This window comes from Sebastes fasciatus, chromosome 3 (assembly GCF_043250625.1).
Source record: "Sebastes fasciatus isolate fSebFas1 chromosome 3, fSebFas1.pri, whole genome shotgun sequence".
In the NCBI taxonomy this organism is placed as follows: Eukaryota; Metazoa; Chordata; class Actinopteri; order Perciformes; family Sebastidae; genus Sebastes; species Sebastes fasciatus.
In genome coordinates this window covers 34,439,871-34,453,381 of record NC_133797.1, presented here as the reverse complement: position 1 = coordinate 34,453,381, position 13,511 = coordinate 34,439,871, and the positions used below count along the sequence as shown (strand labels likewise).

The 13,511-nt window shown below is 41.4% G+C and overlaps 1 protein-coding gene across 3 annotated transcripts in view; it reads right to left on the bottom strand.

Moving 5' to 3' along the window:
• evi5l (ecotropic viral integration site 5 like) overlaps positions 1–13,299 on the bottom strand; it is a 39,238-nt gene extending 25,939 nt beyond the window's left edge. For all 3 annotated transcript variants that reach the window (XM_074630526.1, XM_074630527.1, XM_074630528.1), the window contains exon 1: positions 12,936–13,299. The gene's annotated coding sequence lies outside the window, so the exon portion shown is untranslated. The remainder of the gene's footprint in view (positions 1–12,935) is intronic.
• Between the last annotated feature and the right edge of the window lie 212 nt (positions 13,300–13,511).

The window sequence follows — 13,511 nt, the reverse complement described above, 5'->3', positions numbered from 1 at the left end:
GTCCTTGGAAGATTTTCTCCCCTTTAAAAGGGGTCGCTGGCCCAAAAACGTTTAAGAACTGAAATACGATTGCGCACGGGGAAAGTGTCCTCATCAAGTGGACTGATAATGCCTGGTCATGGAGCACGGGCAACGGGTCATCTGCACGCACACTTGTGCTGCAGAGCCAGCCAAAAACAGCAATACCTCATCCCACGGTGAGGTAAAAGGCAGAAGAAGCGAGCCAGTAAATAGAAAAGCGGTCCGTTTCATAACTTTGTATTCATGTAATAAATATTCAAATGTCAATTAGATGGTAATCTGCATGAGTAATGATGCACAACAACAAATTTGGTTATAACAATCATCTGCTTATCGTAATCAATTTGACCTGGACCGACGTGATCACTGTAAGCGGTTTCCACTGTATCACGATACTCAAGTGTATCAATATTTTCCTACACCTCTAACACACACACACACACACACACACACACTGTATACACACATACTGTATACACATGCAAACTGTGCTTCTCTCTCTGTCTGTGCTGCAGCTATCAGAGAGGCAGCTGATGAGGAGGTGAAAATGGTCAGCGGAGAAAATGAGCCAAAAGGCCGAGCTGCTGCTCTGTAATAGGGAGCAAAATGTGGAGTTACAGTCCGCTCCCCTGACTCATCCTCCTTTGCATTATGGATGGCAGCTCTTTTACTGGGGGGAGCCCTGTGGAAATGACTTCTGGCCACACACACACACACACACGGTGCAGCTGACCAGCTAATAATAACTCTGGAGTAATGCGTAAAGGCACTTATGCAGAGGAGAGAAATCCCAGACAGGGAAAATTAAAAAACAATGCAATGAAGAATTGATTTTGGCCGTGTAATCGACCATGAAGATTGAGAGAAACGTACAGATGCAGGCAAAGAAGAGCAGAAAAATAGCCCGCGGGAGAGGGAGAGGAGAGAAGAGGAGCATAATAACAGTCTGAACAGGGAAAACACTGCACGGGGAAGAGACAAGGACCACAGTCATGCACAGAAACCGGCCCAATCAAAAGAGCCATTAACAAGTCAATGAGACTAATCACATTTGTAAAAGGGCTCGGTCAAAAAGACAAATAACATCTCTTTCATATCAGAGCAATTCCACCCAATAAGCTAATGGAAAAACAGCTTTTCCATTGATACAGTAGTTATTTAATCAAGTTAATCTGGTAAAGCTAAACTACCCCTCTGTGGCTGCAGAGCTGTTAATGTCAGTCCGTCTTTTCTTCTAAGATTAACGTCATCGGACAGATGGGTGAGCCTCAGGCAGTGATGCGTCTGCCCCGTCAGTCACACTTTCACCTCGACCCTACAGCAGTGAGACTGCTATAACTGTACCAGGCATTACCTTGATCTCAACACCCAGAGACCCTTCAATGAGCAGACAGTAGAGCAGGCTCATGTTCACCATCCTGGCCAGTAGGCGATACTTTGGGATACATTGAGATTTAGGCTGAGTGAATACATTTTCTACTCAGCTGCACATCTTTTATTCAGGAGGATGTAATCCATGAATTTGTGGTAATAATTGATTATATATATTGCATGTGAGAACCTGCAATTCTCATTTAATGAACTAGATGATACTTGTTAATTTTTTCTTGTTAAAAATAGTCAGAGAATATGAGAAAATCTCTGTCTGCTGCATCTGTGTCTGTCTCCTTCAAAATGACTGATAGAGTGTCTCTAACCCTCTGATAGTCTGTGTGATGCTTTAAATTAGGACCCACACAAATATATCTATTCTATCTATTAAACTGCATAGGCTGCAACTGGGTGCTTTTGACTGGGGTCCCATAGGACACCAATACATACAGGGTGGCTGTAGCTCAGAGCGGGTCGTCCTTTAACCACAAGGTTGGCGGCATGTCGAAGTGTCCTTAGCGGGACACTAAACCCCATGTTGCTCCCCGGGTGCTTTACAGCAGCCCACTGCTCCTAAAATACTTAGGATGGGTTAAATGCATAGGTCAAATTGCATGTATGTACCTGTATGTATATGATGAATGTAATAAAGGTTTTAAAGGTTATAAATGGTCTTTTCAAAAAGCACTGATTAAAACAATGATATGAAGTCAATAAGAACAAATTGATTGACAAAATCATGAAAAACTGCAATGATAGAATAAAGCACATGTGTAGACCTCTGGGGTCTGCGGGGATCCCACTTGGTAGGATGAGGGTTAAGGTGGTACTACTTGGCCTGGTAGAGAAAAAGCAATGAGAGAGTTTTGAGTTATGGCTGAATGTTGTCAACTTCCAGGCTAATTACCTGCACGGACCACTGACTATCACAGGAATTCCCAACAAGCACTTGCATCCACTTTACAATACATTGTTCCCACAGCCTTGCAGGGTTTGAGCACTACCACAATTTATTGCAAAATAGCAAAAAAAACAAAAAAAACTGCAAATGATATTTAAACTTTATAAAAATTCCACTGCGCTGAGATTCTGTTGCGACAGGAATCTATACTTGTTAATAAGGACGTCATTGGATTAAACTGTAATCTGGTTGATGAACTGCAATTAAAAAAAACACAAGAGCCATGAAAACATGTTAAGCATCAGTTTATTAGCCACGACAGTACAAAGGAAGAGATGCTTCAGAGAGGTTTCAGCACCACAGAGTGCTCTACAGCTGCGTCACTGTGGTCGGACCACACTGTAAAAGGTGAGTCATGCAGGACTACAGTACACACTCACACACGCACGCACACACATTAGTTAATGGAAGGACATTGTGAAGGTCTCTGACAAAGCAAAACAAGCCATATTTTCTGAGCTTGGCTGTTGCTCTGTATATGACAGCAGGCTCCCTCTAATGTCATTGTGTACTTGGGATAAACTGCAGAGGCCTGTGAGACAAAGGGGGGATCCTTTCTCTGTAATCCTTTTAAATTTGTATTTTCACCTATGTTTAGTGTGCGTGCGCTACATGAAAGGTTACTGTTTAGCATGTGCATGTGTGTCCATGTTTGTATTACACTTATGTGTGTTGCCATGTATGAGTGTGTGTGAGTCCTGCTGGGTGTGATAGGTGTACGCCCAATTTGGAGTGTTTATGTTTAGTTTCTCCTTGATTTATACCACCATGCACAATTATGGTATTGTGTAAAGTCTGCGCCTGAACGCATCCTCTCCGAGCTCTCACCATCTACAGACAGCGCTATTGTTTCCTCTTCTGACCCCCCCAGCACGCACACACACACAAACACACACAGACACACACACACACCCTCCAGTTATCCAACATGAACCCACGTCCGCTTTGCCTCTCCATGTTTTCAATGTTGTATCCGTGGTTTGCATGCAAACTCGGGGCGACCCGAATGCTTCGAAGCTTCGACCATTGCCTCCAATTTAATTTTTTTTAATATACAGTATATATAAACTGTATAAAGTATATATATATAGTATAATAAAGTATAAATCCCAAAACAACCCATGAAATAAGGAATAATCCCACAACGTTATTCATTATTCATATTCAACATGAATTATTATTGTTATTCTCAGACAGATATTGCGGTTTGTTGTGTGTAGAGGTGCGTGTGTGTACAGTAGTGCGGCTGTCTTGAAGCTTCGAATACCTTCAAATATTTCTCACGAAGCTTCGAAGCCCGAGAAATGGTATTCGATATAGCCCTAACGCAAACCCTCGAGCAGGATGAGTCTGATTTACGAAATACTTTTCATTGGTGTAAAGAAACATTTCACGGTCTCCATCTGGCGACGTTGAGCCGGCCTTGGGCAATTAAAATAAGAAGGGTAAAAAAAAAAAAGTACCCCCTTTTGATCTCTTCACAACACCCACCAACAACATCTCTATTTTCCTGTCTGCAATATAAGCAGACAAACAGTAATATTACATGATATCAGACAGACATTCTGAGGTCTACATTATTTCCCAGAGGCCCCCAAAAAACTCCTGGAAAAACCTGACCAGCATTTTGTGAAAGAAAAACAGAATGATCAGCTGGTTTTCACCGGGATCCCGACCTCGCTGTGTCACCCCCTCCCTCTCTCTCCTCCCCCCCTCCGTCTATGTGTGTTTTGCCCTCGGGGCCTTCCAGCCCTGACATTAAGGCCGACCTCTTTGTTAATCCGTAGCTGCTAACCTCGCTGTTGTTCCAGCTCATGATCTCATGTTTGGTTACTGACACGTGGACCGTTCATTTACACGCTATTCATCTACTGGCCCCGCTGTCCTTGTGACTGCTGTTGGGCTCGGCGTTGATCAAAGTGTCTCATTGTAAAAGAGGGATGTGTTTTTAGCCTGATATTGCTGCTCAGAGCTCTCTCTCTCCCTCGGTGCTTGTGAAAGCCATAACTGGAATCAGAATGACTCGATTAGCTAAAACCAATTCATGGAATTAGGTCCTTGCTGCACTGATGCAGACTTATTGACAAGTTAAACACACTCCACATACAGTGCACAAGGGCAATGGTGTGTAAAGTAGATACCAATCAATTTGTGTATGATGAAAGCAGGCTTTTAAATGACCTCAAGGCATCTGCCTGACAGGGTGGAAAGTATCTAAGAACATCTGATCAAATACTGTATCGATGGGGAATACAATTTTGACGTACTTTACTTGAGTATTTCCATTTTATGCTACTTTATATACTTCTACTTAACTACATTTCTGATTGAAAACAATCATAAAAAGCCGTCCCCTGTCTGCTAAAACGTGCTCTGTCTGATCAGGGCCTTCATGCGTAGTGTTACTCTTTATTAGAGCTGGGACGATTCACCTATCTCCAGACTCGATACTATCATCACTTGGGTGGCGATTCGATATGTATTGCGATTCTACAAGTATTGCGATTCGATATTGCGATTTTTGTTTTAATTTTTTTAACACTAGACCATGGGTAAAAGTTTAATCATACACTTCTAGGGACTTTTACTTTGGAAAATATCTAAATTAATACAGTAAGAATTTTTGATTTTCAGCATGTACTGTATGTAGTCAGAGATGTCCTGATGTCAAATATATGAGTCATTGTCAGGAATTATTTATTACATGTTTCCAGCAACTCAGAAATCAAAGAATAAAGACATTTCCCTCACAAATTAGTGGTATTTTCTTTTTAATTTATAAGGGACATGTCATGTTTTATACTTCTGGTGAATATAATCCAATCAATCTTATTTCCATATATGTATTTTGTATATATCGTTCCCTTTGTTAACACCTTATTTTAAAAACAGGACGTAGTCACACGTGTAGACTTCAGCTAAATTTGCCAAGGTGGTCTCTAGCTCTCCCGTCAGCTCCGTTCTCTTTATACATCCATGATCAGCTCCATCGGGGCTGTTTGAATGCATTTAACATAAATGTCAGTATATGGGTGCTCTACAGTTGTAGCGTCGAAGATTTGACCACGGAGATGAGAGGACGGCTGGCTTTACCGAACGTTACCGCAATACGATAACGTTTCCTGTCAATGACAGAGTTTGCATTCTGCTTTAGCCATGATGTCTAGCTCTGCTTTTCCTTCAATGTGTGAAACCCAAAGTGTTTCCATACTTCACTGAATGTGTAGTGTTTACCACGTTTGATTTAACATGTGAAGGTTCAAGTCGTATCCACGCAGACCCTTCGCTGTTTTGTACTTTGTTGTTTCGGCTCACTGCTGTTTGTTTTGGTTGACGGAGTTGGAAGGGATATGACGTCACGTTACTCAGACTACAACAATAAAAGCGGTAACTTCCTTCTACCTCTGTATAGACTCAAATGGAGCAAATATAAAGATTCTGGCATTAAAAAATCAAACAAAATCGTAAAAACAAAAAATAAATCGCGACATATGTGAATTGATTTTTTTCCCCACCCCTAATAATCTTAATCTGAAAAGTAACTAAAGCTATCAGATAAATGAAGTGGAGTAAAAAGTACAATATTTCCTTCTGAAATGTAGTGAGAGTACAAGTATGAAGTGGCATAAAATGGATATACTCAACTAAGTACCTCAAAACTGTACTTAAATATATTACTTGAGTAAATCGTTAGGTAAACTGAGTGTCTATTACTAAACAGTGAAGGCACATATTTCATAAGCATGTGACATTTCTAACATGCGTATGGCTTTAATTACCATGATGATTCATCAAGTGGCCAGGTACAAACACGCTGCTTCTCTTTCAGCAGCTAAATCGAGGTATTGTTTAAAATGAACAGGAGGGAATGATTTACCGCAGAGTGAATCTGTGGGAGTATGATTAACAACACAGACGTGTTACTGAGTGAGAGACCGGGGCGTTTTTGAAACCTTTGTTGTCACACCGGGCTGTTGATGATGCTTCCTTTGCACAATCGACCTGTAACGTGATGCGTCCTGTCAGCTAGTCAATGAGCCTTTGCTTTGGAGTAAACAATTTGGAAGTTAACAGGATTCTGAAATTTGATTAGTTTCTCTCATTTGCCCAGGAGGCTTGAGGTAGTTATCAAATACAAGGAAATAAGCAAAACACACAGATTAATCTAATTTTTGAGATGTTGTTTGTGGATTCGTAGCTCCCGTTTCACCCCCCCCCCCCCCCCTTTCACAGCCATTTCTAATGCAAACAGCAGATGTTTGTAATCAGAACGGGTGATTAAACAGCAGCTCGGCTACTGATCAGTGCTCGTGACAGCGCTGCTGGGGAAAAGTATGAAATTAAAAGATAATATAATGAATGCAACAGGAAGACTAATGTCACTCATTGCTTCAGCATCACATTAAGCAGTGTGCCTGTGGTGGCACCCGGTTTGTAGCAGTTATCCTCCATGGCACACTCATGTAATCCAGTTTTGAGATTAGTACGTGATTAGTGGATGTTGCAGTCTGTTTTATCATGCATTTTTTAATTATAAAATATTAAATAATCTGGGCAGTATTAGTACTAATGCACCGACTGTTCAGTGGTGGTAAAGAGCAAAATAGTCGCCTGCACTTGAAAGTAATTGATGGGTTGTGGGGACGGCTATTTCTAGACAATTTCCTCTCACAGTGGCACTCAGGGGAACCAAATCATCTGGAGAGGGATACTAACTAAATTTGGAAGAGGAAAACATTAGTCATATAAAGTGAACGTGGTGGGTAGATTTAGGGAACCAAGTCTGGGAAACATTCGTCGTCAGTGTTGTTTCGATTGACCTAAATATGTCTCCTACTCATACAGGCTTAATGTCACACTTCATTCTCATTGGACAAATCCCAGAAAACATTTGTTGCACAGCACGAACGTAAGAGAGTTACCAATTACATCTCAATAATCTATACAGGGCAGTTGGTACATGAGGGCGGTTTGGAGAACAGGCTGTTGTTACTGTAATGATGATGCTGATTGGTTAATAGGTGGACATTTCCAGTACACAGAAACAGGAACATAAACCAATGTTCCTTCAGTGCACTGTAGAATAAGTCAGGCAGCAGTGGTGGAGCAAGTAGCTACAAGATCATTTATTTAAGTAAAAGTACCAATACCACAGTATATATATATATATATATATATATATATATATCCCATTACAGGTAAAAGTCCTGCATAGTCAAACTTGAGATACTAGAAATTTAGTAGTGGATAACAATACTAGTGAAATTCCACAATTCTCGATACCCAGTTCGATACCAAGGTAAAAAACTAAATTAAAACAATAAATCCCAAGCAACATAAGCTCCTTTAATACTGTTTGCATCCTGGTTTTTACGAATTTATTGTTGATCCCTGATGAGCCGCCTCAAGTTTCTCACCAACAACATTACATTTTACCGTTGCATCATAATGTAACTCAATGCAACCTCCGCTAACGTTAGCTGTAAGCTCCGTTATTTAGCCAAGCAGGACTGTGCTGCCCACCGGCTGCTAACAGTTAATGTTAATCTTTTTTTTTTTTAAATGCACTGGCATCGGATCGGTACTCTGTATCGGCCGATATGCAAGTTCAGTTATCAGACTCGTACTTCTTCTTCCACCTCTGAATAAGGAAACAGATCAAACTGTTAGTGATTGAATAGAGCTGAAGGCAATATAACTCAGATGAAGTTCCTTTACAGCATTTATAATGTCCCTATGCATATTTCTGCCTCATTATTTGAACAGAATTTGCATAAATCCAACATGCAGCAGTCTGAAAATGAGATCACAACTCAGAGTGAGTGTAAAATCTGCATGGCTGCACAGATCCAGTTACAAATCTGCAGCCTACATGAACAATAGAGAGGAGAGAGGAGAGCTGTGGAGGAGCTGCAGTCGTAGTGAGTTTGAACCGCAGCAACAGCCAGGTCATCAAGCTGCTCCGTGTTTCCATGTGTCAGCAAAGGAAATGAAGTGCAGCGCACACAGGCCAGGCCAGCAGCACCAGAACAGTCAACCAGCAAGCCAGCCAGTTAGACCAGCAAAGGCCAGGACAGATGGTACAGAAGGCTTCAGAGGGACAATATTTTGTTTTAAAAATCAACCTTTTAAACAGTTAAACTTTACTTCTTTGACCACCTTTTTGTGGGATGGTGCTGCTATTTTAGCACAGGCAAGGCATTTGATGTAGATAAGAAAAAAACGGCACAATCATCCGACTCGGACGCTTACTATCTTAGAGCTGAAAAAAATAGTCAAATGAAAATGTATCAATTTTGATAACTGATTAATTGTTTTACACCAAAATGGCAACAATTCTCTGGTTCCAGCTCCTCAGATGTGAATATTTGCTTGTTTGTATTTGTCTTCTGTGATAGTAAATTGAATATATGTTTGGCTTTTGGACCGTTGGTTGCACAAAACAAAGACATTTGAAGACGTCGACTTGGGCTCTGGGACATTTTGTGACCCAAACAGTTGATCGCGTAATTGAGAAATGAATTAGCAGATGAATTGATACTGAAAACAATTGTTAAATGTAGCCCTATATCTTTTCCTAATTTTGTACTTCCTCTAAGGGACCTACATCATTCATAGACTGTACGCTAGTCGTCAAACAGCCAGCCACCACTAGAGAAAACATCTAAATGCTAAATACAGGATTGGGAGCATTTCTATTGCCTCTCAACATGGCAACGGCAAGCCGGTGAGTCACAGCTAGTGATGCTAAACAGCACCAACCATTAAAACAACGGAGAAAGTGCTGACAGAGATAACAGTGTTAACCTGAGGGGGAACCGGAAGGTGGGGTGCTACAACGCTTCTGCAACAACGGCGGCGTTATCAGCTGTGACCGCCGCGTGAGAGCAGTGGGGCACTACTGCACTAAAAGCACGCACTGCCGGCTTGGACGATGTCAACAAAGCAAACTCGAATTATAACACACACAGAGGGAGAGTGACTTAATTCTCTGTTCAGGTAGACATTACTCCACTATATCTTTACATAGCAAATAGATGTTTGTTGCTATATTAATGCTTTGGATATCAAATTTAGCAAGGTTTAAATTTATATTTTGAGGAAAAGTTTCACTTCTGCTAGGCACTGGAACAAATCTTCTTCGTCGATTAGTCTACTAACCGGTTGTTTTGGTCTTAGCTGACTAAGATTTCTTTAGTCAATAATTTGTTAATGCTTTTTCCTGCTGAATGATTTATACCCAAGAAACTTACAAGCACATTTCTGGTAAACACAAGATTGAAAGTGGCGATTTTGTGTGATTAAATGTGGAGAAAGTCAGTTTTTACAGATCTGTCGATTAAATCAACTTATCGATTAGTCGCCAAAATTGTATGAGTGTTAGTCGACTAAGATTTTCTTTGGTCGAGGACAGGCCTAGAATCTTTTATTTTTGAGATATGGATGTGTTCAAGCAGTCTTGAAGCTGGAAAACAAAAAAGTTGCATACAAACAGACGTTGAGCCTATGCCCATGTGATAATGATTCCCTACACGACTGCAGCAACAACTGCTAGTTTATTAAAAAGCCCTAATACTCGTCTTTGATTATTCCTCTCAGGTTTTCTTGCTGGATTAAGCCACTGGTGGAGTGGATGTTAGATCTCATTGTATGAGGTAAAAGGCATACATAGCGTCACCCTTATTTGCACAATTTATCAAAATCTTGTTTGAGGCGTGAGGGAGATCAATTATGATCTGCACATGTGGCTCCTGTGTTTCCCTGTTCAACAAGCAAACACAGCGGCAGACGATAATAAACCTGGACAGCAGCAGGCAGACAAACTGTACAGCACAGGGAGAAGGCTGCGAGATGATATCCCTCCTCCTGTTCATGCTGGAGGCTACACACACACACACACACACACACACAAACATGCACAATTTCAAATCCATACACACACACACAAGTGTACAAACAACTCAGAGACTGTTTATCCTGACGACACTGTCCAGAGCCTATTATCTTACAGCTCTCTCACACAGATGAATAATGTGGCAGCAGCAGCAGTGAGTGAACAGGAAAAGGTTAGCCGGGATAAGCTCGTGTGTCACAGACGTAGTACGCAATCTTTTGTGTGTGTGTGTGTGTGTGTGTGTGTGATCGTGGAATCGGATAAAGAAGAAGTTTCGAGGCTGCATCACATAAAACAAGGTCACCAGGATGTGAGAATCAGATACCTGTTTCCTTGACGGTGAAACATGTGAGAATAATCTATCGCATACATGGCTATGATGAACCCACAGTGTCCTTAGTCATGTGGTGTTTAAGTCGTAACTACAATCAACTGAGTAAGAAAATGAATTCCTTCAATACTTTCCCCACTCCAAAAAAAAAAAAAAGATAAGTGCCTGAGGGAGCTCTTCCATTTTGTGTAGTCAGCGGTATCCCTAATCCTTCAACATCATACCCCAAGAACTATGTCAGTTCCCTACTTTTTATTCCACTTGGGAGGTAACGATGATGTCTGTCTGGCCCAGATTTAAAGCATTTAAAGCAGTGCTGGTTTTCTCAGAGAAGTGCTGGTTTTCTGTCTTACAAGTCACACATTCAAAGGGATCACTCTCTGATTAGATGGATAAAGTAAAAACAGCTGGAGTAAGGGTCAAAAGTACACTGAAAAAAACGTTGATTTAAATGACAATTTTACCTATAGGGCCACCAGTGTATTGGCAGGTAGGGACTCAGTGTAGAGGACAGTTAAAGCTGCAGGGGGTAAAAATGGAGGAAATATGATTTAAAAAAACGGTCACTATATCCTGACAGGTAATCTGAAAAAAAAATGATCTGCCTCTGGTGTCCTCCGGTGCTCCTAACGCCATCTGTAAGATTTCACAGACCGGAGGAAAACAACCAATCAGAGCCGATCTGGAGCCTTGCCGTCTCTGAGCAGCTGTCAATCACTCTCAAACTTCAATCAAACAGTCAAACTAGGCAGCGCCGATCAAATATGAATCAATATTCTGTTACTTTAATGCCTATTTCTTGCCTCAAATGTTTTCAGAAACATCTTGTAGTGTACTGTTTAGCTGTAAAAATGAGTAAGTTCGTGACCCGGCAGCCATGTTGAGTTAAAGTTGAGGAAATACCAAGCACTGCCCACCAGCCGGAGCACAGCCAATAGGAACGCTCTCTCTCTCGGAAATTACCTGTGATTGGCCAAAGTCTCCCGTCACAGGCTAAATTTTTTAAAGGTCCCATATCGTCCTCATTTAGGACAACATACTAGAACATGTTTACATGCTGTAATGTTCAAAATATATGCCTAAATATGCCTGTATTAACCCTCCTGTCTGAAACGCTCCGTTTTAGCGCATTTTGACGGAATTGCAACAGAATTGGGTTGCTAGGCAACAGCTTGGGTCCATGTGTACTTCCTGTCAGCTGATGACGTTCACATACACTGCAACCAGGGATAAACTGGGACACATTTAGAATATTTACATTTAAAATTGTGTCAAGGGTCTAAATATTGTATATTCGTGACATCGCGAATGGGCAGAAATCCTGACAGCTTGTTTCAAATGCAGAGTTTCTGAATACGGGCTGTGTGTATTTCCCTGTGGATTGAGTGTTTCGATACGTTCACAGTATTTATATAGGACTTAAACCTGCTTTGTAATAAAAAAATATGAAAATCTCATTTTTTTTAATAATATGGGACCTTTAAAGCCTGAAAACAGAGCCATGAGGAGGTGCAGAAGTCTCTCAGAACACTTGAACTACAATATGCTGACAGATTATTATAGAATTTTTGCTCAATGATGCAAAAAAATATATTCTGCCTACTGCAGCTTTAAACATCTGGATAGAAACACACACACACACACACAGGTGGATACAACATGGTAGCCTCCTCTGCCATCCATCCATAAAAAAAGAAGCCATGTATTAAAAGGAGACAGTGACCCCTACAACCCCATTGTCCTGCTGATTCATACTTGTAATCCTATTGACTGGGTTTGTTTGGACATGACAGCTCATTATTATCCCGGCCTGCTGTTGCTGCTTGAGGATGCCTGAAACAACAGGCCTACATGCTCTGTCTGACTGCAGTCGACTCATATAGCAGCTCGGCTATGGATCAACATCTGTGGCCCAAAATGACACATCATCCCCCTCTTCTTTTGCAGCACCCAAATGTCCCACAGCAACAAAACCACATTGTGTAACGACATTTATATAAAAAAAAATGAGGACGCAGAGAGAGAGGCAGAGAGAGAGAGAGAGAGAGAGAGAGAGCATGCTATATTGCCTTTAGCAGTAACATATGGTTTATAAGCTATAATGAATGGGGCCGTGTCTCCTCTGGCATGCTGTACAGTGGAATTTTTTCACAGAGATAATAAATGGAGCAGACGGATGATGGTGATGGCTTCAACAAACCAGGAGGTTTTGCTATAGGTGGGCCTGTGTGGGGTTTTTTTTCTCGTGCAAATTAATAAGCTATGTAGGCCCTTGAAGAGGCTTAAATAGAACATTGATATTCCATTCAAAAAATAGACACCTTAGAATAAACAAATATAAGAATAAAATGACCTACCTGGACTCCTTTTCCATAATCAGAGCGGTGCGTTTATGGTCCCGTCGTAAATGTCAAACGCGCGTTATTATCAGCTAATTAAAATCTCTTTAATAGACCACCGAGGACAAACACAGAGAGACCGTCCAACGCATCGTCCTGCAGCCGCCGCTCCAACCGTGCAACCAACCGGGGATGTGAACCGGAGAGGCTGCACAGCTGCACCGGAGAGGCTGCACAGCTGCAAAAGGAGAAAAATATTTTTTCAAGACTAGAATAAAACCATGACAGCCTGCGGTTCAACAGGGGATATATGGCATAAAAACGGCAGCATCAATAATTACGGAGTAAATCACACACAGAGTGGCTGGCTGTCCTCTGTGCTTCTGTGTGAGCACACGAGGTGGGGCTGCACCAATCAGGTGGCAGGATGAGATATGAGTGACATCTCACGGACCAATGGGATGTCCGGATTGCGGGATTCCGTTCGAATGACAGTGCAGACAGCCAATCAGCGTGGAGCTTTATTTTGCAGGGAGGCGGGGCCTGCAGGTGTCATACATACAGAGGTGTTGGATTTTCTCTGTATGGCAACTA